The sequence below is a fragment of the Schistocerca piceifrons genome, chromosome 3, assembly GCF_021461385.2.
Source record: "Schistocerca piceifrons isolate TAMUIC-IGC-003096 chromosome 3, iqSchPice1.1, whole genome shotgun sequence".
NCBI classification, from domain to species: domain Eukaryota; kingdom Metazoa; phylum Arthropoda; class Insecta; order Orthoptera; family Acrididae; genus Schistocerca; species Schistocerca piceifrons.
This window is the reverse complement of record NC_060140.1, coordinates 616,699,960-616,725,531: the sequence shown is the minus strand read 5'-3', so window position 1 is coordinate 616,725,531 and position 25,572 is coordinate 616,699,960.

Sequence of the window (25,572 nt, the reverse complement as noted above, 5' to 3'; positions counted from 1 at the left end):
TCGTAGGGTCAGTATTGCCTCACGTGTTCCAGTATTTCTACGGAATCCAAACTTATCTTCCCCGAGGTCGGCTTCTACCAGTTTTTCCATTCATCTGTAAAGAATTCGTGTTCGTATTTTGCAGCCGTGGCTTATTGAACTGATAGTTCGGTAATTTTCACATCTGTCAACACCTGCTTTCTTTGGGATTGGAATTATTATATTGTTCTTGAAGTCTGAGGGTATTTCGCCTGTCTCATACATCTTGCTCACTAGATGGTAGAGTTTTGTTAGGCCTGGCTCTCCCAAGGCTGTGAGTAGTTCTAATGGAATGTTATCTACTCCCGGGGCCTTGTTTCGACTTAGGTCTTTCAGTGCTCTGTCAAACTCTTCACGCAGTATCATATCTCGTATTTCATCTTCATCGACATTCTCTTCCATTAGTATAATATTGTCCGCAAGAACATCGCCGTTGTATAGACCCTTTGTAAACTACTTCCACCTTTCTGCTTTCCCTTCTTTGCTTAGAACTGGGTTTCCATGTGAGCTCTTGATATTCATGCAGGTAGTTCTCTTTTCTCCATAGGTCTCTTTAATTTTCCTGTAGGCAGTATCTACCTTACCCCTAGTTATATGAGCCTCTACATCCTTACATTTGTCCTCTAGCCATCCCTGCTTAGCCATTTTGCACTTCCTGTCGATCTCATTTTTGAGACGTTTGTATTCCTTTTTGCCTGCTTCATTAACTGCATTTTTATATTTTCTCCTTTCATCAATTAAATTCAGTATCTCTTCTGTTACCCAAGGATTTCTATTAGCCCTCTTTCTTTATCTACTTGATCCTCTGCTACCTTCACTATTTCATCTCTCAAAGCTACCCATTCTTCTTCTACTGTATTACTTTCCCCCATTCTCGTCAATCGTTCCCTAATTCTCTCCCTGAAGCTCTCTACAACCTCTGGTTCTTTCAGTTTATCCAGGTCCCATCTCCTCAAATTCCCACATTTTTGCAGTTTCTTCAGTTTTGATCTACAGCTCATAACCAATTGATTGTGGTCTGTGACCACATCTGCCCCTGTAAATGTCTTACAATTTAAAACCTAGTTCCTAAATCTCTGTCTTACCTATATATAATCTATCTGAGACCTTCCAGTATCTCCTCCAGGCTTCTTCCATATATACAACCTTCTTTTATGATTCTTGAGCCAAGTGTTAGGTATGATTAAGTTATGCTCTGTGCAAAATTCTACCAGGCGGCTTCCTCTTTCATTCCTTAATCCCATTCCATATCCACCTACTACATTTACTTCTCTTCCTTTTCCTACTATCGAGTTCCAGTCACCCACGACAATTAAATTTTCGTCTCCCTTCACTATCTGAATAATTTCTTTTCTCTCATCATACATTTGATCAATCTCTTTGTCATCTGCAGAGCTACTGTGGTAGGCGTGGGGTCTTCGCGTCTATCTTGGCCACAATAATGCGTTCACTACGCTGTTTGTAGTAACTTACCCGCATTACTATTTTCCTATTCATTATTAAACCTTCTCCTGCATTACCTCTATTTGATTTTGTGTTTATAACCCTGTAGTCACCTGACCAGAAGACTTCTTCCTCCTGCTACCGAACTTCATTAATTCCCACTATATCTAACTTTAACCTATCCATTTCCCTTTTTAAATTTTCTAACCTACCAACTCGATTAAGGGATCTGACATTCCACGGTCCCACCCGTAGAACGCCAGTTGTCTTTCTCCTGATAACAACGTCCTCCTGAGTAGTCCCCGCCCGGAGATCCGAATGGGGGACTATTTTACCTCCGGAATATTTTACCCAAGAGGACGCCATCATCATTTAACCATACAGTAAAGCTGCATGCCCTCGGGAAAAAGTACGACTGTAGTTTGCCCTTGCTTTCAGCCGTTCGCAGTACCAGCACAGCAAGGCCGTTTTGGTTAGTGTTACAAGGGCAGATCAGTCAATCATCCAGACTGTATCCGCTGCAACTACTTAAAAGGCTGCTGCCCTCTTCAGGAACCACACGTTTGTCTGGCCTCTCTACAGATATCCCTCCGTTGTGGTTGCACCGACGGTATGGCTATTTGTATCGCTGAGGCACGCAAGCCTCCCCACCAACGGCAAGGTCCATGGTTCATGGGGTGAGTAGAAGCATAAGACAGAAAATCAGAGACTGCGTCACTGTAGAAATAGGGGAAAGACCTGCAGAAGTACTTTGTACAGTGGTTCTATGTTCCACTATCAACATAAACACCACAAGCATTCTCAGCAACTAGGTTTCGGCGTTGTTTTAAAAGGCTAACGATATTGATGTCTGTTTGGTTTGTTGTTGTCTCCTAGTAGTCACATTTATGAACTCGTTTGTAAATTACGACCATTCGTATAACTTAGCAGCTTGTGTAGATATTCGCCCTCACATTCGAGGCCCGAATACCTGTAATGACTGCTAGAAAAAGCTTCAAGCAGTATCATAAGGAAGAGCAGTAATCCTGTAAATCCTGGTTGCATGGACTACAGCGTCTTACAAATTTTCTAATTATCTGTGCTTGCAACGTAACAGTTCATTTTTTATTTATTGAACTGGCTTTTTGCTGTAGCCCTTTAGCCAGGAAAAGTATTTGTTCACAGATTGTTATTGCGTACTATAAACTGAACAGAGACATTTTAAGTTAAAGTAGGACACTTTAAACTTCACGACTTTTATACAAGTTAATGGAAGAAGTGAAGCTATTATTAAATAAAAATCATCAGAATATCACAATAACGTTGAGGAATCATCATTTGCAGGCGCTGTAGACATTACCCGTATACCTCTCGTCTGAATACTTTGTTTTTCTCTTTGCAGTCCACGCAAGTGTTATTGCAAAAGATGGGGAATGTTATGTAAATAATGTAGTTAATGGTGTATTCGATAATATGAGGACATGACTTTCAGAGAACAGATTAATGCCTAACAGCAGCAACACACAATCCCTACAGTTCCTGACGCTGAAATCTTGAAGACTTGAAATTTTTCTCAGGTTTGTCAAACAGTCATTGAAGTCGACATTTTAAGTTATTATAATCGGGGCAGATGGAAAGCTTTCTTCAAAGTATCACGTTAAAGGCATTGTACAGAAACAGAATGCTGTCATCTTCAATATTAGAGTAACCTCCTCTGTCCACGAGACAGAAAAACGAAGGCTTGTATTCATTGCTTACTTTACACTCTTATATCGTACGTTATTATATTCTGAGATGTCTCTGTGGAGCCATGAAAATATTCTCTGTACGAAAAATATCATTCAGACTGATCCACGATGTCAGTTCTCGATTTTCTTGCAGGCTGTTGTTTAAGTGTCTCGGCATTCTAACTAACGGGGTATATTCTTGACAACATCAAAATGTAAAATTCACTGAAGCGAAATACAGTATGCAATGGATAACACCTTACTAAGCATTGCACAGACAGGTGTCTGTATGTAGAGGGTTTCACCGGCCGTGGTGACCGAGCGGTTCTAGGCGCTACAGTCTGGAACCGCGCGACCGCTACGGCCGCAGGTTCGAATCCTGCTACGGGCATGAATGTGTGTGAAGTCCTTAGGTTAGTTAGACTTAAGTAGTTCTAAGTTCTAGGGGACTGATGACCTCAGAAGTTAAGTCCCATAGTGCTCAGAGCAATTTGAGTCATTTTTTTGAGGGTTTCATTTTTAATATGCTACCAGCATAACTGAAGCAAATATTATGATGATACCCAAGAAGGCTAATTCAGAATCAAAATCTTCCTTCGAGCTCTCTTTCTTCATTCTGTTCGGGAGGTCATTAGAGTAATTCACAACTTTGTAATGTGTCTTTTATTCGTATATTCTCTCACAATTTATTTCGGATTTAACTAATTCTCCTATTCTTTTATTTACAAGTGTTCTAATGAGTATTACATAACACTATACAGCCTCATGTTGAAGAACATCGTAGCTTGTTAATTAGAGATACGTGTTTCAAAAAATGGTTCAAATGGCTCTGAGCACTATGGGACTCAACTGCTGTGGTCATAAGTCCCCTAGAACTTAGAACTACTTAAACCTAACTAACCTAAGGACATCACACACATCCATGCCCGAGGCAGGATTCGAACCTGCGACCGTAGCGGTCGTGCAGTTCCAGACTGTAGCGCCTTTAACCGCTCGGCCACTCCGGCCGGCGATACGTGTTTATTCATACAGTATGTTGCACCGTAAGTAAGACATGTATTTCCTTCCATGTGTAAGGTGCCAGGACATGGGCCCTTACACATTAGCTTACCAACATTAGTATTAAAGGGACTGGCAAGGGCATCAGATCATGATTCTGTCGAATTATGATTAATATGAGGCACTCTCGAGCAGTATTCCCTGCACTCTCGAGCAGTATTCGCCTTCAGCCATCGAGCGGTACAGATTTGGAGACGGCGTCTTGGCCATCGTCTTCCAAGGGAGATAGACGGTCTGTATCGCAGCACTGCACCAACGCGTGTTCCGTGCAGAGTTCTGCGGTTAGAGCTCTTTGTGTGCTCATAAGCGAGATTTTCACCAACGCTTAACCACTTACAACAACTTACCTAATATTCTTGATCTGGTAGTTATCCTTGAGAGGTGCCGAGTATTTATTAACGTAGCTGCCGGTAATAGGGGCGCGCAATTGCAAATTGTTAATGTGCCATTCTCAGGAGTGTGTGGGTAGACAAAGAAATTCACATTTTTTGTAAATTTTGTCAGTTGTGGGGGATATCAAATTAAAATGCCAATATTGTAATCGAATTATCGACTTCATTGTAGCTAGCATTATCCTGTCCCAGTAAGCTTTACATGTACTCTAGTCACTGCACACGTTGCCCAGACGGAAAGGAAAGAAGGTTTGCGATCTACTATGTCAGCGACGGACAAATAAGTTTACACATGGCGACCGCAGCCAGGATTGTTCATAAATAGGCATTTTTTGTGACGTAGTCGGATTTTCTAAATTTTTGTTAAAGACGACCCTAATTTCAGCTATTCGTTGTGGTGTTGGAAGGAAACTCTAGCTACTGAATAAGTCAGAAGGTTTGACGCAGCAATTGTGCGATATAAGATAAATGATTTCTTGTTTTATTGCTGTATCGTTGTGATTTTTTTATTTTTTTGTTTTTCGTTTTTCAGGATATTTGATACATCATGTAGTTTGTATGTTCTTGAATATGTATTGACGCGAGAGAATAACCTACGACTATGTTGAAATATTGGTGGGACAGTGACACAGAAATCGCGCAGTTCATGGGCTTCCTATATCGTGCATAAGTGCAATTTTCGCTAAATCGTCCAAATTTTTTTTCTCTTCTTCTTGTCTTTTGCTGTAAGTTTTATGTGAATTCTTTTGTGATTTGATTTGTGTTTTGTGTGCTGCATTTTTGTGTAGTTAATTGTAATTTTGGGGGTAACAATCGTTAGTACATGATGACGCGTAGCCAGGTCAAGGCGGAAAAGCGAACACAGGCTCGTGAGTGAAATAGGGAAGGCCATAATGAGGAAAATAGAATGTTGGTAGGTGCAGAAGTTCACGAGGTTCCGTTTCAATATGAGCAAATGCAGGCAGAACGAGCCATCACAGGTAACTTGGCTAGCAGAGGTTATGGATATACTGGTGGTGAAGGAGACAACTCCGAATCTGAAGTTGAATTCGAGTACCGTGGTAGTAAAATTAATTTGAACCGCAGGAGAATTATAGTCCGATACCAACCTGACGTTGCTACACTGGGCCTCTGGCGTTTGGGGCAAGTCGAGCTAGCACCGTAAGAAGACCAACCGGACACGAATCTAACCGTAACGATACCGGGTAGAGAAAGCTAGGCACTCGCGGAGACCGCGAAGTCCTGGAGGAACTGCGACGATAAATGAGTGGTCGCTCGCGCAATTGATAAGGAAGATGGATGAAAACAAGAATGATATCATGGAAAATTTAGACGCACAAAGCAGAAAGACCGACGAGAAATTAGATGGGATGCGTACAGGTTTGGAAACAAAAATGCTTTCCTTCGAGCAAAAAATTAAGAAAGAGTTAGGCGAAGTTAAAAAGGACGCAGTTCTGGCGAGACGAGACGCACGCGGTGCGAAACGGATTGCCCAAGAGGCTCGCGAGGAAACTAAGACGGCGACCTCCGTCGGAAAAAAGGGACTGACTAAACTGAAACATCGCCTGGGCAAACTGGCGAAAGTTGCGGGAAAGTCATTACACATTAATGTCGAGGAAGTAGTTGAAGAGAGAGTGGGGTAGATGGAAAAGTTCATCAACGAAAGGGTCGCGCAGATAGTTGCAGCAAGAACGCGAAAATCTTCGCAAGCAGATAACTGGGGACGTGGTGCAATCACAAGAGAGCGCAGGAAATGTAACACCGCTAGCTGGGGACACAGAGTTTCTGAACGGTGGCAGTGCAAGTAGCACGGAACAGGAGCAGTCAGGTCCTCCACCTCCCACTTATGAACCAAGTCCCATTCAAGCAGCTAGACAGGTCGTGATGGGGAAAGATACGGTGGCCCTCACGGTTGCCGAGCCGAGGTCGGTACGAAGCAGCCGTGAGAACTGTTTACCTCTGCAACGGTGCAACTCGCAGAGCGGAGAGTCCGGTAGTACGGAAACACAAATCAGTACGAACGGAGGAGACAGTACACCGCCGACACACTACGGTATACAGCAGTGTCATGGAAATGAACGTGCTCCAAGATACGAGGAGCAGTTCGACCATGAAAAATACTTAAGCCTACGAAGATTCCAACACTATCGAGAGGGCAATAACGCAATACACCCACGGACTTTTATCTCCCAATTCACAGAAGCACTGCCACCGCATTGGCCAGCGCGGAACAGATCGATTTTGTATTTGCACATTTAGTAGGGTTGGTGGCAGAAACGATGCTTAAATGTAGGAAGTCTTCAGAGTCGGTCAATATTTCTCAATCGATACTGGTCACAAAGTACGTAGACCAGAATACAACACGAAATGATGATGGCTAAAGACATGGAAACTGCAAGCTTCAAAAGCGCAGTGAAATTCCTTGACCAGATGGTCAAGAAAAATGAATTACTAGACAAGCCGTATACGAATAACGAGATTATCCGTATTTGCTACATGAAGCTGCCGACACGTTACCAACAAGATCTGATAGGTAAATGCGGAGACAATGTGGAGGGCTTCGGAAATACACTGAAAGAAGTCGAACTCTTGCTGAACGAGGAGCTGGCGCGTAACCATAAGAGAGATGTTGTTGTTGTGGCCTTCAGTCCCGAGACTGGTTTGATACAGCTCTCCATGCTACTCTATCCTGTGCAAGCTGCTTCATCTCCCAGTACCTACTGCAACTTACATCCTTCTGAATTTGCTTAGTGTATTCATCTCTTGGTCTCCCTCTACGATTTTTACCCTCCACGCTGTCCTCCAATGCTAAATTTCTGATCCCTTGATGCCTCAGAACATGTCCTACCAACCGGTCCCCTCTTCTTGTCAAGTTGTGCCGCAAACTCCTCTTCCCCCCCAATTCTATTTAGTACCTCCTGATTAATTATGTGATCTACCCATCTAATCTTCAGCATGGCTGATTTGTGCAGATGGAACGAATGTCACGTCCTATGCCTACAGGAAACGCACCGAGGCCCAAACAGCAATAGATCTAAAATTGCGGGCATGAAACTGGCAATCGAACGGCCTGACGATCAATACGGAAGTGCAATTTTCATTCGAGAGGGAGTAGCCTACGACGGGTTTCAACTTTCAGACAAAAACAACATTGAACTTCTCAGAGTTGAGACTAATCATATGACAATAACATAAATATATAAGCCTCCAAATACGCCATTCGAATACGACCTACCGCGCAATATTCCCCTTCCCACGGGCAGTATTGTAATGGGTGACTTCAATAGTCACCATACACGCTGGGGATACAATGAATCTAATGAAGACGGACTCAAAGTGGGGACATGGGCAGATGCTGAACCACTCTGTCTCATACACGAAGCCAAACTCCCCCCATCTTTTAACAGCGGCAGGTGGCAAAGGGGATACAACCCTGACCTCGCCTTCGTCAGCCAGAACTTGGTAACTGAGTGCGTGAAAGATGTCCTGGGTCCTATTCCACACTCCCAACATAGACCCATCAAACTCACAGTTACTTCAGCAGTGGTGCCAGTGGGGATTCCATTTCGACGAAGATTTAATTTCAAGAGGGCAAACTGGGAAGGTTTCGCAATTGGAATCGACGAAAAGCTGCAAACTCTAGAACCAACACCCAGCAACTACGATAAGTTCATAGAAATCGTCCAGAATGTATCAAGAAAGTCTATCCCTAGGGGCTGCAGAACGGAGTTTGTACCGGGCCTAGCGAAAGACAGCCGGCAGCTATACGATGCATATAAGAAAAAGTATGAGGAGAACCCATTCTCTGAAGAAACTCTTGAACTTGCAAATGCACTTACCGACCAGCTAATCGAGAAGCGCCGAGAAGAATGGCAACATCTAATAGAAAGTGTAGACATGAAACATTCTAGCCGGATTGCCTGGAAGACAATTAAGAAGCTAAATAATGACCCTAAGCAGCAAACGGAAGCACCAAGAGTAACAGCCAACCAAATAGCGCACCAACTCGTTCTTAATGGGAAAACGAAGATTCCAGCAAAAACCATCCCAATAAGAAGGGGCGAAAGTGACACGAACTACTACAGCCGTCCATTTACCATCGAAGAGCTAGAGTCCACACTTAAATCTCTGAAACCTCGCAAAGCAGTAGGGCTAGACGACCTTAGAAATGAACAGATCCTTAAATTTGGCGAGTACACGAAAAACTGGCTGCTCCTACTTTTCAATACTTGTATCCGGCTAAACAACATCCCGAAAATCTGGAGAAAGGGCAAGGTCATAGCCATTCCAAAACCCGGCAAACCATTGGACGAGCCAAAAAATTTCAGACCGGTAACATTACTTTGCTGCTTGTACAAGGTGTTCGAGCGCATGCTGCTGAACCGACTTGTGCCTAATATTGATCATCAGATAATTCCTGAACAGGCGGGGTTTCGCCCTGTGGAAAACTTGCGCTGGACAGGTCTTGAATCTTACCCAGTTTATAGAGCATGGGTACGAGAATCGTCTAATTACTGGAGCCGTACTTGTCGACCTCTCATCCGCATTCGACACTGTAAATCACAAACTGCTGCTCACTAAAATATACGCTATGACCAATGATTTCGGGCTCATACAAATTATATCAACTCTTCTCAGCAACAGACGGTTCATCGTAAACCTAGGAGGGAAGCGAAGCCGATGGCGTATCCAGAAAAATGGACTACCCCAAGGCAGTGTCCTCGCACCCACTCTTTTCAATATATATGTGAATGATCAACCAGTTGCACCAGGGACTAGGAGCTTTGCTTACGCGGATGATCTTGCAATAGCCGTGCAGGGTTGAAACTTTAACGACATAGAAATTAGCCTTACGAATGCCCTCAAAGGTCTAACGCCATACTACGAAGCCAACTGCCTACGCCCGAACGAAACATTATCCTGCCTATTCCGTCTTCGAAATCGAGACGCCAAACATACCCTAAACATCACGTGGAACAACCAACGGATTGCGTTCAGCAGCACTCCTTGTTATTTAGGCGTCACCCTTGATCGCACACTTACTTACAGACATCATGTAGTCAAGGTCAGGGGCAAACTATCAACAAGAAACAACCTTCTGAGTAAGCTCATCTCCACAAAATGGGGTGCCGACCCACATACTTTACGTACATCGGCACTTGCACTCTGCTACTCGATTGCTGAATACGCTGCCCCAGTTTGGGAAAGATCAGCGCATGCGAAACGAGTGGATCCTCTGCTGAACGATGCCTGTCGCATAATCACGGGATGCCTAAGACCCACCCCGGTTAGCCAACTTTATTTGCTTAGTGGAATAGCTCCACCCAACATCAGACGAGCTATAGCAAGCGAAGCAGAGCGCCTCAAGCAGCTGCGTGACAAGCGCCATCCTCTCTTCGGACAAAACCCTCCACACACACGTCTAAAATCAAGACGGAGTTTCCTCACCTCAGTTCAACCGATCGGAACCTCAAAACAAAAGGCCAGATTGCCAAAATGTAAATAACACTGCCTACGGGAGACCAGGCACCTCTAATCTCACCCAACGAACAATTGGCCTCTGGAAATGAACTAAAATGGCCATTATGGAGAACCCTCAACCGCCTACGAACTGAGGTGGGCAGATGCAACGTAAACATGTGTAAATGGGGATACCGAGACGGGACGGACACGTGCCAGTGCGGACAGACCCAAACAATGGACCACCTCCTGGAATGCAGCAACATGGGGGAAGTGTGCAGGAAAGAAGATCTGGCAAACGCTACGGCAGTGGCAGTTAAATGCGCTGAATTTTGGCGCGATGTGATATGATATATATACTATGTTTATATTGTAATGTGACTCCCCATTTTGGGTTTGTTTTACTTATACATATGTGTCTTGTATTTGTATTTGTGTGTATATGTAATATGTGGGTTGTCTATGGCTTGGACACGATTAAATAAATAAATCTTCAGCATTCTTCTGAAGCACCACATTTCGAAAGCTTCTATTCTCTTCTTGTCCAAACTATTTATCGTCCATGTTTCACTTCCATACATGGCTACACTCCATACAAATACTTTCAGAAATGACTTCCTGACACTTAAATCTATAATCGATCTTAACAAATTTCTCTTCTTCAGGAACGCTTTTCTTGCCATTGCCAGTCTACATTTTATAGCTTTTCTACTTCGACCATCATCAGTTATTTTGCTCCCCAAATAGCAAAACTCATTTACCTCGCTTTGCTTTTGTTGATGTTCAGCTTATATCCTCCTTTCATGAAACTGTTCATTCCGTTCAACTGCTGTTCCAAGTCCTTTGCTGTCTCTGACAGAGTTACAATGTCTTCAGCGAACCTTCTCCATGGATTTTAATTCCTACTCCGAATTTTTCTTTTGTTTCCTTTACTGCTTGCTCAATATACAGACTGAATAACATCGGGGAGAGGCTACAACCCTGTCTCACTCCCTTCCCAACCACTGCTTCCCTTTCATGCCCCTCGACTCTTACAACTACCATCTGGTTTCGCCTGTCTCATACATCTTGCTCACCAGATGGTAGAGTTTTGTCAGGACTGGATCTCCCAAGGTCGTCAGTAGTTCTAATGGAATGTTGTCTACTCCTGGGGCCTTGTTTCGGCTTAGGTCTTTCGCACAAGCAGATAAAAAATGGGTGAACCAATGGCATAATAGTAACAGCTGGCACACGCATAACGGTCAACAGGAAGCAAAAACGAATATCGGTAATAAATGGAGGAAAGAAAAGTGGGGCAAGAGCCAGCCGCGGTCGCAAGGACAACCACAAACAAAACGCAGACAATAGATATTAGGGGGCCAAATCCTGGGCGTGCAAAGATAGAAGAGGTGACGAACAGCCATGAGTAGCGAACGTTGCGGGGACGGTGGCACAAATCCCGCACCACGTATCAGAAACCACCACAGCTACATGCTCATGTATGAGGATATTAGGGAATCGCTCTTAGAAGAGAGGGAGGAAGGGGTTACGCGAGATCTGCATCCGGTCGTTAAGATTAAACTAGGTGATATAGTACCTGAGGCTATACTGGATCGCGGGAGCGAAATTTCAGCGATCTCCGAAGCCCTATTTGATAGATGCAACAAGTTGAAACCTCCGACACTAAAGATCCACAAGATTAAAATCCGAGGTGCTGTCAGAGGGAAACCCACTGAAATTAAGCATCAGACAAGACTGGAGTTTAGTTGTCAGGGGTATGTTCTCCAGGGAAATTTTTTCATCGTTCCTCACCTCGCGGCTCAAATTATCACTGGAATTGATTTTATGACCCAACACAAGGCGATAATCAATATGGGCCTAGACACACTGATGTTAGGTGGAAAACGCGAAACGTGCATTAGGTTCGGAGAACAAATGACGAAAGATGAACTACCAGTGGATTGTCTGAGCCTAAGGATTACTGGAGACCAGAGTCAGGGTGTGCGACCGCACTCTGCACAGGACCGATTACAAACGAGCTGTCAGAATAGAGACGAAACACTGACATAAATCCATGAGGCAATACACGGAAAAGTGGCAGTACTGGAAGACATAGCCGCTGCAGAGAGAATTGAATTAGGGACAGTGCTCAGAAGAACTGCGGAGGTATTTCTTCCGAAACCGGGAGCCATAAAAGGGTTTCAATATAGGTTTAGAGTAAGGACGCATGTTCCCTTCCGTGTACCTACCTATCCCATTCCGCTGGTATATCGGAAACAGGTAGCGCTCCAACTTCAGGAAATGCTAAGAGACGGAGCAATAGAAGAGGCTACGTCCAACGTACAACAGCCCCTTGCGTGTAGTAGAGAAAAAGAATGGAAAAATCCGCCTGGTCCTAGACTCCCGTCAAATTAACACCATAATCATTCCAGAAACGGATAGACCAGAAACGCTAGAAGAGCTGCTGCAGAAGTTTGACGGCGTAACGATCTTTTCTTCGATCGAATTGCGAAGTAGTTTTTGGCAAATAGAGTTGGCGCCAGAGTGTTGCAAATACACTCCTGGAAATTGAAATAAGAACACCGTGAATTCATTGTCCCAGGAAGGGGAAACTTTATTGACACATTCCTGGGGTCAGATACATCACATGATCACACTGACAGAACCACAGGCACATAGACACAGGCAACAGAGCATGCACAATGTCGGCACTAGTACAGTGTATATCCACCTTTCGCAGCAATGCAGGCTGCTATTCTCCCATGGAGACGATCGTAGAGATGCTGGATGTAGTCCTGTGGAACGGGTTGCCATGCCATTTCCACCTGGCGCCTCAGTTGGACCAGCGTTCGTGCTGGACGTGCAGACCGCGTGAGACGACGCTTCATCCAGTCCCAAACATGCTCAATGGGGGACAGATCCGGAGATCTTGCTGGCCAGGGTAGTTGACTTACACCTTCTAGAGCACGTTGGGTGGCACGGGATACATGCGGACGTGCATTGTCCTGTTGGAACAGCAAGTTCCCTTGCCGGTCTAGGAATGGTAGAACGATGGGTTCGATGACGGTTTGGATGTACCGTGCACTATTCAGTGTCCCCTCGACGATCACCAGTGGTGTACGGCCAGTGTAGGAGATCGCTCCCCACACCATGATGCCGGGTGTTGGCCCTGTGTGCCTCGGTCGTATGCAGTCCTGATTGTGGCGCTCACCTGCACGGCGCCAAACACGCATACGACCATCATTGGCACCAAGGCAGAAGCGACTCTCATCGCTGAAGACGACACGTCTCCATTCGTCCCTCCATTCACGCCTGTCGCGACACCACTGGAGGCGGGCTGCACAATGTTGGGGCGTGAGCGGAAGACGGCCTAACGGTGTGCGGGACCGTAGCCCAGCTTCATGGAGACGGTTGCGAATGGTCCTCGCCGATACCCCAGGAGCAACAGTGGCCCTGATTTGCTGGGAAGTGGCGGTGCGGTACCCTACGGCACTGCGTAGGATCCTACGGTCTTGGCGTGCATCCGTGCGTCGCTGCGGTCCGGTCCCAGGTCGACGGGCACGTGCACCTTCCGCCGACCACTGGCGACAACATCGATGTACTGTGGAGACCTCACGCCCCACGTGTTGAGCAATTCGGCGGTACGTCCACCCGGCCTCCCGCATGCCCACTATACGCCCTCGCTCAAAGTCCGTCAACTGCACATACGGTTCACGTCCACGCTGTCGCGGCGTGCTACCAGTGTTAAAGACTGCGATGGAGCTCCGTATGCCGCGGCAAACTGGCTGACACTGACGGCGGCGGTGCACAAATGCTGCGCAGCTAGCGCCATTCGACGGCCAACACCGCGGTTCCTGGTGTGTCCGCTGTGCTGTGCGTGTGATCATTGCTTGTACAGCCCTCTCGCAGTGTCCGGAGCAAGTATGGTGGGTCTGACACACCGGTGTCAATGTGTTCTTTTTTCCATTTCCAGGAGTGTATACAGCCTTTCTAGCAGTCGGCTGATGTTACCAGTTCCGACGTTTACCTTTCAGGCTAAATGTATCTTCAGCTGCATTCATTCGCGTTCTGGGATCGATACTGAATGACACGTTGAAGGAGCGCGTCACGTGCAATGTAGATGACATTTTGATAGGGGGAAGTTCGTGGGGACGGCACAACGAGGTGTTAGGGATGTTGCTAGACAAACTGCGCGAGCGTGGCGTCACGGCAAACATCGAGAAATCGTGTGTCGGAACCAAGGAAGTGGACTTCCTAGGGCACGTTATTTCAGCACAAGGGATCACCCCCAATCCTGAGAAATTGAAAGCAATAGCCCAATTGGCTGCTCCAAACTCTCGGAAGAGTTTACATAGGTTCCTCGAAGTAATTACTTTTTTTAAACGATTCATACACATACAGAAGTTAGCCACACTCCGCCTCTGTGCACTGACCGGGAAGAACAAGCCTTTTGTGTGGGAAGAGGTAGCCGATGGAGAATTTATGAGTCTGAAGCAGGCACTCCTTGAGACTCCTATTCTCGCCCATCCCAATCTTGAACAGGACATCTGCATGGCCACTGACTCCGCGAAGACGGGTCTTGGAGTCATGAGCTTTCAAGACAATGAGCAGGATGGTCAGAGGATACACAAAACCATACCTTTCGGAAGTCGTGTGCTCAGCAAGAGCGAGCAGAACTATTCCGTAACGGAACTGGAAGCTTTGGCGATAGTTTGGGGATTCCAAAAATTTCGGTACTTCTTGTTTGGCCGTAGAACCCGCGTGTATACGGACCATCGAGCGCTCGAATTCCTCCAAACAGCTGAAACGTCCCCTTAGAAAAATTATACATGACTGTGCTTAAACTGACACACAATATTTTTTTAGCGCAACGCAATCTGAGTTTCAATAATCCCTACAAAAGAATGGCCCTGACTAACATTAACCTATACCTTTCACAAATCACTTACCTCACAAAAATCTTCGTTACTCTACTGCAATGCAGCGAGCGCCACTACTGCCAGCTAAATAAAAGATTCAAACTACAGAAGGCGCTAACTACTGATAGGCATAGTTAGCAAATGAAAGATTTTAGTAGAGAACAAACAATGTATTTACCTTAATAGTCATAATATATATAGCAGTTCATGACATCCATTCTTACAAATGTATTGCTTCTGATGGACACACCTCCAGATTATCCTTTCTCAAAAATCCGCCAACTCACTTCCCCACATCCACCACTGCTGCGGCTCACCTCCAACTGTGCAACGCTTCGCGCTGTTAACAGCCAACTGCCCAACACTACAATAGCCAACAACAATTCAAACCAGCCACAGACTGCCAACAGCACAACCAGCGATTTTCATACAGAGCGCTACGTGGCGTTACCAATTAAAAAACCTAAACAGCCTACTTACATAGCCCCCAATTAGTGTAGCTATTGTTTATTGCTAGCGCGAGAGAATCTCCTTTGTAGTAGCAGTCTTTCATTGTTGTACAGTAAAACAGTTGTGGCATACAGGTAGATTTGCACCAAGTATTTCGCAGCTGCGCTTGCAATTAACTAGATATTATTTTCGTTGCTATGTTAATGTGTTCTCTTATTTTTGCTCTTCAAATTGTGCTTTTCTGTGTTATCGTGTGAAAAACGTAATACTAGGCTCCAAAGTAAACTGAGATATGACTGTGAAGACGAAAGCAGTGTGTTAGCGCCACTGTGTAATGAATTAACTAAGGTTCAACATAGTAATTTGGTAATTGTGCATAGGGAAATGGAGCGGGCGGCAAACAATGGTGTAGACAGTGAAACAATTAGTGTACAGGGAAGCATTATCGATCGATCGGTCGGCAACAGCCCGCCTCAGGAATCGGGAATGACAGGACACAATCTTGCAAATACTGCAGATTCAGGTTTTGGGTCCTCACCGTTATCTCAAATAAGTCAAGACACATTTTCTGCTTGTCAAAATGTGAATGTTGCCGGTGCAACTTCACTGCCGAAAAGCACTGAGGAACATGTTTCAGACACCAGTGCATTATTATTACAGTTAATGCAACAAGTGGTAGAAAGGCTACAAAAGTTAGACACAATGGAACAAAATCTTCAAAAGTTAGACACAATGGAACAACACCAGAGACAAACACAGCAACAGTTAGACGCAATGGAACAAAAGCTTCAAAAGTTAGACTCAGTGGTACATACGCTTGAACAAACAAGGGAAGATTTAACTACTGAGTTACATAAAATCGAATCGAAATGTCGAAAAGTCTGTAATGACGTAAAAACACAAATTTGTGAGCATTTTCAACCTCTTTTTTTGCGGCGTGAAAATGCATTACAGAATCACGAAGCAGCCATAAAAGAACTGCAAACTATTGTTCAAGAAAATCATGAGACCTTGCAAGCTAAAATGGACTCAGTTGCAGCTACGCAACTTACAAAAACTCAGGAAAACTTAAAGGACACAGTAGATACTTTGAAAATTGGTTCAGAAAGACACATGGAGGAAATTAGTTCATTATCAGATAAAGTATTTGAACTTTCGGATCAGCTAAATTATTTATCTACGAAGGTAGATGATAATATGTATGACACAAAACCGGTAGTCTTTAATGATACAGAAGAGTGCGAACAAATTAGGAAATTCAAACAAAATCAGAATCAAATTAATACGCAACACCAAAGAGAAATCCGGGACGTACAAGATCAGCTGACACAGGTAATACAAGAATTACATATTTCAGAGGACACTCGCACTCCAATACGGGACGAGGGACACCGAAATACGGAACAGCCACATAATAATAACACGGGGTACTTCGGAAATTATGCAAGAAATTGGTAAGGTACACCGAATTTTGAGATGGAACCGCCGAAACGAAGTAACAATGACCGATATGCGACTCACCGACATGATGATTTTGACTATAAGCTGTTTATTACTACACGTAAATTCAAAACATTTAAGAATTCCGGCAACGACATTCATCCACAAGCGTGGCTTCATCAATTCTCTCATTGTTTTCCTCCCAACTGGACATTAGAGCACAGATTAGAGTTTATGTGTGGCTATTTAGAGAATGAACCAGCTGTAAGAATGCTATCGGTCATTCACGATTGTCACAGTGAAGGAGAATTTTATCATGCCTTCCTCTCAGCATACTGGTCTCAAGCTACACAAGACCGAGTAAAACATAGCATGATAATGATGAAACATTTAGAACAATCGGAATTTTCTAGTCTTGTCAAATATATCGAAGACATGTTACATAAGAATCAGTATCTTTCAAACCCATACAGCCCCTCAGAACTCATCTGCATTTGCATAATCAAATTACCTGAACATTTACGACATATTATTTTGGCAGGACGTTGCAAAGACGACATTGAAGCTTTTCAGGGACTCTTACAAGAATTAGAAATTGACACTGACAATCGCGGAATGCGAAAACAGGAACACAACAATTATAGGTCCCATCCGTCACAATTCCGTGATGAAAGAAATAAGAACTGGACACGATAAGGCTATTCTCACAACACAAATCGTGACCAAAACAGATACCACCCATATGACAACCGTTGGCAGAGTAGTAATAATTACAGGGAAAGAGCACCTCTCTGCAGTAGTGACTTAGTGACTATCACAGAGACAATCAGAGAAACAGACAATGTGGGAACCAAAATAATTATTATCAAGGGAGATAGAATAACTTTAGACGCAATGGTCCAGCGTGCAGTTACGATTCAGGAACAAATTCTCCACCACGTGACCGACAAGAAAGAAACTATTGAATCTACCAACACGACGACAGATGATATGATCATAACGACAGACCTGAATTGCATCAGAACTGGCGGGATTCAAACAGGGCAGGGCCCTCTCGACAAGGTGAATTTGTAGAAGTTAGGTCTCCTAATCCCAATAACGATGCGCGCCAACAAAGAGACAGATAATGACTCGCACCGCAGGCAGCCACGTGCGCCGCCTGGCTCAGCGAAAAATAACATAGACGCTAACCTTGAGAAAAATTTTAGCATTCCTTACCAACGTATACAACATGATAATTGCTTTGAAGATGAATCTCTGCTTACTAGGTAGAGTAAAGGATTGCACCACATTTCACATGTAAAACCGTTTATGGAGAGATAATCTGCTTTTTAACTTAGTCTTTGCCATAAAATTTTTCACTTCACGCTACTAGTACAATTTGTCACACTGAGGAACTGTTAACATGCAACAATGTTTTGAAGTTAACTATCCAGTCTAGAACCAATAGAACTTATGTAAACAGAAATTACGAATGCATTGTTATAGTGCACAAGCGACACAATGTTATTGTGTGTGTACATTCTTGCTTGTTAGTTGCACGATTACGTATCGACTATAAGGCTCACATACTTAGAACATATACTGCTAATGAGATTTTAATGCAACGTTTTGGTTTACTTGAAAATGCATTCTGGATTTAAAGTACATTCTGAGAGATATCAGATGACACAGTGGTTAGTTTATTTGACAACTACAAAATTATATCACGACGCTACTAATGTGTGACACAATTTACATTATTGCTTTTGCGCTGTATCTGTTTTATATCTGCACAGTTTTTCTGTATTATTCTGGAAAGTAAAACATGTTTTAGTAGTAACTTTTGTGGTATAGCTACAAAGAGACAGCCTTTTTCATAGCACAACAATACGTTACATTATAGTAATTTCTAGATCACAGTAAGCTACATAATAACTACGATATCTATACGCAAGGCATTTCACTTTCGTTTATGATGAGGTAAGTACATTGACTTCAGCAGAACTTTGCTTACAGAGGACGATAAGTATGACATTCTCACAGAATTATCTTAAAGCAAGACGCACATTTAGCGCTAAAGGACACGTATCTGAGTGATTAATTTTGTACTTAAAACATTTATTTTTAAAGATTTTTGAATTACAATGCTACAAAGGTTTTCCCTGATACATTTCATTCCATTGCTGTAATCTGTAACACCTGAGGGTATAATTACATTGATCCTCAGGGGGGTACATGGTTACTTTGTGTCCCATGTGTTTGGCAAGCACAAGGAGCCATAGCTAATATGGTATTAGCTTATACAACTTTACACATCGGTACCATATTTCTCTAACACATAAATTATACAGCTATCTGATCATTCAACTGAGAGAGACAAACTTTTTTTTTACTACATCAGTGACAGATGTTTACGTAATTACACAGTTGGATAACTTCACACTTATGAAATGGTATTTTGTCTGTGCTTTGTGAACTGTTCAAATTTTTTCGGAACCGTTGTGATACTATGAGAGTTTTGAGTGATGTATTTGGTAAGGGGTCATGATTTTTGAAGTACGTTTAGGGTAGATGACTTTATTGAAGGTCTTGAAATTTTTGAAAGAAGCTGCGATGATTCTGAGATGTGATTGATCTGTTATGATGTTATTATTACGATGATGATGTGTATTATGCTGTTGATGTATGTTTATGATCAATAAGATGATGCTACCATATATGAGGAATGTGATTACGTGTTTATATGTATATGAATAATGAATAGAAGTTAGGGACTCTGGTTTGTGAAAAAGAATGTTGGAAACCAAGAATCGTACTTTAAGGGTTATGAAATGTGTGTAAATGTGTGAATGTATCACAATGCCAGCGAAAATTTTTTGGACACTCTTATATTTATATGATTTTGTTTCTACAGATTTGCAACACAAATTCTCGAACCTGTGAAATTTTTATATGAGACTGTCACTGTAGTGCAAACTGGTGTCGCAAATACACTCCTGGAAATGGAAAAAAGAACACATTGACACCGGTGTGTCAGACCCACCATACTTGCTCCGGACACTGCGAGAGGGCTGTACAAGCAATGATCACACGCACGGCACAGCGGACACACCAGGAACCGCGGTGTTGGCCGTCGAATGGCGCTAGCTGCGCAGCATTTGTGCACCGCCGCCGTCAGTGTCAGCCAGTTTGCCGTGGCATACGGAGCTCCATCGCAGTCTTTAACACTGGTAGCATGCCGCGACAGCGTGGACGTGAACCATATGTGCAGTTGACGGACTTTGAGCGAGGGCGTGTAGTGGGCATGCGGGAGGCCGGGTGGACATACCGCCGAATTGCTCAACACGTGGGGCGTGAGGTCTCCACAGTACATCGATGTTGTCGCCAGTGGTCGGCGGAAGGTGCACGTGCCCGTCGACCTGGGACCGGACCGCAGCGACGCACGGATGCACGCCAAGACCGTAGGATCCTACGCAGTGCCGTAGGGGACCGCACCGCCACTTCCCAGCAAATTAGGGACACTGTTGCTCCTGGGGTATCGGCGAGAACCATTCGCAACCGTCTCCATGAAGCTGGGCTACGGTCCCGCACACCGTTAGGCCGTCTTCCGCTCACGCCCCAACATCGTGCAGCCCGCCTCCAGTGGTGTCGCGACAGGCGTGAATGGAGGGACGAATGGAGACGTGTCGTCTTCAGCGATGAGAGTCGCTTCTGCCTTGGTGCCAATGATGGTCGTATGCGTGTTTGGCGCCGTGCAGGTGAGCGCCACAATCAGGACTGCATACGACCGAGGCACACAGGGCCAACACCCGGCATCATGGTGTGGGGAGCGACCTCCTACACTGGCCGTACACCACTGGTGATCGTCGAGGGGACACTGAATAGTGCACGGTACATCCAAACAGTCATCGAACCCATCGTTCTACCATTCCTAGACCGGCAAGGGAACTTGCTGTTCCAACAGGACAATGCACGTCCGCATGTATCCCGTGCCACCCAACGTGCTCTAGAAGGTGTAAGTCAACTACCCTGGCCAGCAAGATCTCCGGATCTGTCCCCCATTGAGCATGTTTGGGACTGGATGAAGCGTCGTCTCACGCAGTCTGCACGTCCAGCACGAACGCTGGTCCAACTGAGGCGCCAGGTGGAAATGGCATGGCAAGCCGTTCCACAGGACTACATCCAGCATCTCTACGATCGTCTCCATGGGAGAATAGCAGCCTGCATTGCTGCGAAAGGTGGATATACACTGTACTAGTGCCGACATTGTGCATGCTCTGTTGCCTGTGTCTATGTGCCTGTGGTTCTGTCAGTGTGATCATGTGATGTATCTGACCCCAGGAATGTGTCAATAAAGTTTCCCCTTCCTGGGACAATGAATTCATGGTGTTCTTATTTCAGTTTCCAGGAGTGTATTTCGGTAAGAAAGTTAAGTGACCACCTTCAGGTAATGCGTCATGGGCACCCAGCTGCGTGACAGTTGCCTGGAAAAAAGCCTTTAGTGTGTGCCTTTCAGAGGCACAGGTGGAGAAAAAGAAAAGAGGCCATTACCCTCGCTATTGACATTCCTTTGTAGAAAGCATCGCAAATACGACATGATCATTACTTGGAAATGTATTGTACTTTGTGCTACTTACTGAAATGCTTATAAACTGATGGGAAATATTCTTACATCTGCACACCTGATTATGACAAGTGTCTTTCTACGAGAGTAGAGAGAATTTCTACTAACTTATGAAATGCCACATGACTATTGAATGATATTTTTGTGCTGTACTTTGTACATAGTTGCTTATTTTATTTGATATCTGTTTTCCAGGTGTTTTGCATCATTGGTTTTATGAAATAAAATTAAATGCATTTGCTAATGTGAACACTTTCTGTCAACAGATCTGTTAGATAATAATTTTATCGTCCACATTCTTAAAAAAAAGAGCACTTGGAAAGGAAAGAACAATAAGTAGGGACTAGTAACAGTAACTGCATATATAATTATCTTTTCAAGTACTTGGTAATTTTTTGTGTAGAATAAGTTTTTGTGATGCATCACTCTAGTGTTAAGATGTGACATAGTTATTGGACATTTCCTGTCTTTACTGTAATATTTTTTTGCTTGAGCTTTGTTATGTTTAGATATAAGGTATAGCATTTGATGCTGCTGTTCGCCAGGCATAGTGCTACTCAATTTCACATTGCATTACTTTGTTAAGCCAGTTTTACTACTTATTTATATTTCTTGTTTGCTGCTCTTTGCCTTATATTAGTTGTAATATTGCAATTGCGTTGCTAATTTATATTTATTGCTGCTTGCTTTGCCAATTTGCATTTTTTGTCATTGCTGTTTGTGTTAATTGTTTTGTACTGCTGCATTGCCTCGTCCCTTAGTATATATATCTGAGCTCAGTAGATTTAAGTTAACTTAAGATGGGGTAGGCTATATGAGAGAACGAGTTGTGATGAATTGGAAGAAATGCATTGAGAAGCTATAAGAAAATAGTTTGGCCAAACAAGTATTTTGAAAGAGGATATGAACAGAAAAGTAGGGTTTAGGGACAACAGATTTAGGTAGGATTTTCTTGGAAATAAATGATGAGGTAAGACAATGGAAAATAAATAATGAGGTAAGAAATATGTGAACATATAAATACAGAAATCAAGCTTGGATTGGATTTTTTTGGTGGAAACAAATGTTGAAATAAGACGAAAGATCTATGGAATGAAGTTTTGGGTTGGACTGCAGAACCAAATGTTAGACTGAAAACAAACCCTGCCCTTTCCTCTTGTGTTATTCTGCTATGTGTTTGTGTACCCTTGTGTATTTGTATTCTTTCTGTCTTGATGTGTTTAGCTGATAAGGGTTATGTTGTAGAATTTTCTAAAATATGTGATTTTCTATGTAAAGATGTTTAGACATTATTTATTCTGTTCTGTTTTAATGCTCTTGTGTGAAAATTAATGTTTCAAAAACTATTTTCATTATTTTATATATTTACTTATGTCATAATTCCTGTAACACTGATGTATATGTTTATTTCTATTCTTTTGTAAAGCCCGTATTACTACAAATGTTATCTGTATTATTATGTTTTTAATGATGTTTTCTGTATCTCTGTAATTGTATTCTCATGTTATAAAATTGTAATTGACACCAGTTTATCAAATTAAGTAACTTGTAAGCATTCATTTCACTGCACACATTTCTGTTGGTCATAATATATGCACAATATGTGAAAAAAAGAGGACTGTTAGTGTTTGCACGTGTGTTAATAATTCAGCAAGGGATTGGATAACAGCATTGCTGGTTCTAAGGAGATTTCAAAAAAAATTTTTGTGAGTGCACAAGTGGTGGTTCATGGACTTGCTATATTCTCTGCAAGACTCTTCAATGGTGATTGTGCACCTGCACAGTCACAGCAGATGGCTGCTAGCCATCTCTACAAGAACTACAGTGGGTCTACACCTTTGTTGACTCACCAATACCATTATTTCTACAAGGACTGCACTGGATCTGCACCTCTGGTGGCCCACCAATACCGTAATCTCTACCAGGACTACAGTTGGTCTGCTCTGTAATGACCTACCTACCAATATTCTTCAAAACTTCGACAGACTCTGCGGTGGGTTTGCTCTGTTGTGGCCCATTACCTGTCTGCATGTCAAGAGTCAGCACTGTCTTTCTGTTGGAAGGACAACACTACTTCTTCAAGACTGCATTGAAATCCACTACTTCCGTGTGCACTGTCTTTTACTGCTCAGTACTGCTCAGACTTTGTGAAAAAAAACTGCCATTTTACTGTGATGAATGACCAGGACTGTCTTTATGGACTGTGAGAAAATTTTAGCTTTTGACCAACATTGTATCAATAAGTGTGTGCATTTGTTTTCCTTGTTATTGTAATTATGATTATGAAAAATTTATTCAAATCTGTATTGGCCACTGCCCAAAACAATTTGTAAAATTTTTTGTGGGGAGAATGGGGGCTATGTAGGTAGGCTGTTTAGGTTTTCTTTTTGGTAACGCCACGTAGCTCTCTGTATGAAAATCACTGGCTGTGCTGTGTGCAGTCCATGGCTGGTTTGGATTGTTGTTGGCTATTGTAGTGTTGGGCAGTTGGCTGTTAACAGCGCGTAGCGTTGCGCAGTTGGAGGTGAGCCGCCAGCAGTGGTGGATGTGGGGAGTGAGATGGTGGAGTTTTGATAGCGGATGACCTGGACAGAGACAGTAAATTTGTAAGACTGGATATCATGAACTGTTATATATATTATGACTTTTGAACACTATTAAGGTAAATACATTCTTTGTTCTCTATCAAAATCTTTCGTTTGCTAACTATGCCTATTAGTAGTTAGTGCCTTCAGTAGTTTGAATCTTTTATTTAGCTGGCAGTAACGGCGCTCGCCGTATTGCAGTAGTTCGAGTAACGAAGATTTTTGTGAGGCAAGTGATTTGTGAAATGTATCTGTTAATGTTAGTCAGGGCCATTCTTTTGTAGGGATTTTTGAAAGTCAGATTGCGTTGCGCTAAAAATATTGTGTTTCAGTTTAAGCACAGTCATGTATAATTGTTCAAAGGGGACGTTTCACAGCAAAGCTCACGCATGGTCGACTGACCCGGTGGATTTTGTTGTTACAAGAATTTAACTTTACAACGGTTTATGTACCGGGGTCATCAAACGTCATCGCTGACATGTGTTCACGATCGCCAATTGGTGGAAATGACACCCAGCTACGGGAGAGAGATGACGAACCGTTTCCTCTCTACTACATGAAGAAGGTGGCGTTTGAGAACTACGTGGCTGTTTCGATGAATGATATTCGGAAAGAACAGGATAAGGATCCGCAGTAGCCTCTCCTTGTCCTGTTTAGGGGGCCAATTAAGTCCGACGCCGCAGTCTCTCGTAGCTCTGCAGGGACAATTGGATACATTGGTGCCTGCATGGTGACTGTGCTAGTTTACCCTTTCTGACAAACCTTACTTGATGCGCAAGAATGTGCCTTTCTATCGGAGGAAAGGCGACAGCTCGCTATGGGTAGTATGTGTGCCGGAAGACCTGATCAACAAGGTCAGCTGGTACACGCATTTTAGCGATGCCCACTTCGGCGCTCGTAAGTGTTTCTTGAAGTTTCGGAGCGTATGCCACTTTCGTAACGTGGAGAGGAGAATACGGGCGGTGTTGCATTACTGTAAGGTTTGCCAGAAAGGGAAAACTAGCACGGTCACCATGCAGGCACCAATGTATCCAGTTGTCCCTACAAAGCTACGAGAGACTGCGGCGTCGTACTTAATGGGCCCCTAACAGGTCAAGGAGAGGCTACTGCTACATACTGGTAGTAATTGAGCTGACGTCGAACTAGGTAACGCTGACACCTTTGATAAGGGCTACGGGTCTTGTAAAGTGTCAGGCAAATCCAACACCTTCCATGAAAACCCTGACATGATAAGCAATCCCAGTAGTATGTCACATAGCTCCGAATAAATCGTGACATTAAATTAACCAGAGTAATACGAGTAACGAGTGAGCAAATGGAATACCACAGACTAACACAAGAGTGCCTAAACGCTTGTCATACCTTCCCACCGTGAGACAGACGCAGTTCCGAGGGGAGAAACGAGAACAGAAGCCGAGAGCAGAACCGTGTTAAGCTAGAAGGCCCTATGATAAGGGACGGACACCCACGTCGCCAGCTAACCGACAGGACCACCCCCCAGCCCATGTTAAAAGA